The sequence below is a fragment of the Nanorana parkeri genome, unplaced genomic scaffold (assembly GCF_000935625.1).
Source record: "Nanorana parkeri isolate BGI_ZX_2015 unplaced genomic scaffold, ASM93562v1 scaffold420, whole genome shotgun sequence".
Lineage (NCBI taxonomy): Eukaryota > Metazoa > Chordata > Amphibia > Anura > Dicroglossidae > Nanorana > Nanorana parkeri.
Genome location: NW_017306688.1, coordinates 715,161 through 717,929, shown reverse-complemented (window position 1 = coordinate 717,929; position 2,769 = coordinate 715,161).

The following is a 2,769-nucleotide window of genomic DNA, read 5'->3' as shown; positions in this document are numbered from 1 at the left end:
AAATCCGGTTGGGGTAAAGGGGGGGGGGGGGGTATTCCCCCATCCACGCTGTTTAGCTTGCATGGAGGAATCAAGTGTTTTTGTTCATTCAGCCCATGAGCCTGAATGAGAAAAGATGCAGAGTGTATGGCAAGCCAAAGAGGGGAAAAAGGGATATCCCTCCTTTGAGTCATTCAGCTGAGCACATGTGTATTCTGAAATCCTGCTTTGAGGTCTGCAGTCACAAGTCATCTCAAATTGACTTTTGTCGAAGCAGCCTGGACGAAAATAGTCAGCTGAACAGCGACTGCAGCCAATCAGATGCAGGCATTATTCGGGTGTCGGCTGTCAGAATACAATAGCAAGCTGGAGAGGTTCCCCCATTCACGCTAAACAGCCAATCAGCTGCGGTCACTGTTTGGGTATTATGCCAGCCATGGGTCAGTACAATAGCCGGCAGGGAGAATTCATCCATCTGGATGTGGGAATTGAGCGTGTATGACCAGCTTTGGGGTTTATATCCTCTTTAATTCTACAGTCGGTGAACTTGTATCATGCACATTGCAACCAATACAGGTGAAAATCTGATATCTGGCATTCTTACATTAAACTGTACGGGGCCCAACCATTATCATTGCGGCCCCGCGACCTTCCTTCCTATCTGCAGATCCAATCTGACCATCTAACAATTAGCCTAAGAAGCCAAGTGTAAACAATGAGCCTCATGCATCATAATGTAACCAGTAATGAGATTCTTCTTCACAAAGGAAGAAAGTCTACAGTACGTAATGCCCAAACTACATTCGCCACACAGTCCGTAATCCCAATATTATTAGCTGCCCATTGTTATGTAAACTACCCCGGGGTCTGTTAACCCCTTTACTGCTGGGATCATTATCACTCCGACAGCTGGAAACAAATAGGATCATCTGCAGGATCGCCTAAAGCTTGTGTGTCCGCGTTACATGCACATCAATGTTTTTTTTATATAGATATATATAGTACAGCGATAGGAAACCTCAGCACTCCAGCTGTGCTCAAACTACAAATCCTATCGCTCTGTCTTTGGAAGTCATGCCTGCTGTCAGAGTCTTGCAATGCACCATGGGACTTGTAGTTCCACAACAGCTGGAGGGCTGAGGTTGCCTACCCCTGATATATACTGTACTGTATGATTCATATGAACTCTCCTGCTGTAGCATGTTCTTGCTATGTTTTGCGTGATCCCGTTATTTAAAACATTGAAACATGCTCTACCCTACTTTATTTTTTTAAACCCCCAGGAATGATCTTTTATGGAAATTCGCATTGGTCCAGCTTGGCCCGCTGTACATACAGTATACACAGACTCAGTTCACAAAGCTATACACAAAGATAATGATCTTTATTTTCATCCATGTGACTGCAATTTACAAATCTCATTAAGGTACCCATACGCTGGCCGAATTTTGGCCGGTTTTTCATGTACCGGACGAAATTCGCACAGTGTGTGGGGCTGTCGGTTCTCTTTTAGCCAACATTCCTCGATCAGCTGATCGAAGTTGCCGGCTGGAAAATCTTTGTACGATCAGAACCGGCAGCCAATGAGCTGCCCCTCTCTGATCGGGTATTCTGACAGGTGCCACCAGCACCTGTCAGAATACAATGTCAACAGTGGGATTCCTCGATCGAAACCCTGTTTGTGTTGATGGAGTAATCGCGTCAATTTCTTTTGTTCAGCCCGCGGGTTCAACAAAAACAATTGACAGTTGTATGGCCAGCCTTAGACTCAGCTAAATATAACTTTCACTTGTTTGAAAATAAGGATCATTACCCCGGTGTGTTAGCTTTGTGAATAGAACCCCATATCTAAAATCTGGGGGGCTGTCGGGGATGCTGAAAATCACTGTAGTCAGCACTACATACGGTCATAGGCGTGATTTTCTGGGTGCGGCTTCAGCGGCTTCCCCTCTGCACGCAGAACAGGGAGTTGCTTGCTCAGCACCGCCACCATTCAGAGAGCGCCATCTATTTTTTTCATAAAAACAAAGCATTCTCTGATTGGACGAGGAGGAGATTGTGGCATCATCCACTCCCCCTTCTCTGCTTCATCCAGTCAGTGAAAAGCCTTGTATCTATTGAAAAAAATACAGACATTCTCTGATTGAATGAGGTGGAGATCATGGCGTCATCCACTCCTCCTCTCCACTTCCCTCAATCGAAGAATATCATGTATCTATTGAAAGAAAAATCGTGACATCATCCGCTCCTCCTCTCTATTTCCTCAAATCAGACCCTGTATCTGTCGCAAAAAAATACAGGCATTCTCTGATTGGATGATATGGGTTTTGTGACATCAACCACCCCTCCGCTCCACTTTATTCAATCAAAGAAAGCCTTGTATCTATTGAAAAACATACAGACATTCTCTGATTGGAAGAAGTGGAGATCGTGGTGTTATCCGCCCCTCCTCTCCACTTCATCCAATCAGAGAACATCTTGTATTAATTGAAAAAGAAACAGCTGGATGAACGTCCTCCAGCCAGAAAATGAGGCCGGCTCTATCTGAGACTTGCTGCAACTTCAAATGCACATTGTGAGAAGCTCACAGTGTGCAGTGAAATCAGAGGAAGTAATATCAGTACAACTGTGCAAGACTGGAGGGAAGGCCAGAGGTGAGCTTTAAGGTTAAAACCTGCAATCATAACTTAAAAGATCTCCTCACTATACAATACATTTTCCTTTTTAAAAAATAAGATATTAGAGCCCGTTCACAAAAAATATCATATGACAAATGTTTTCTATTTAACA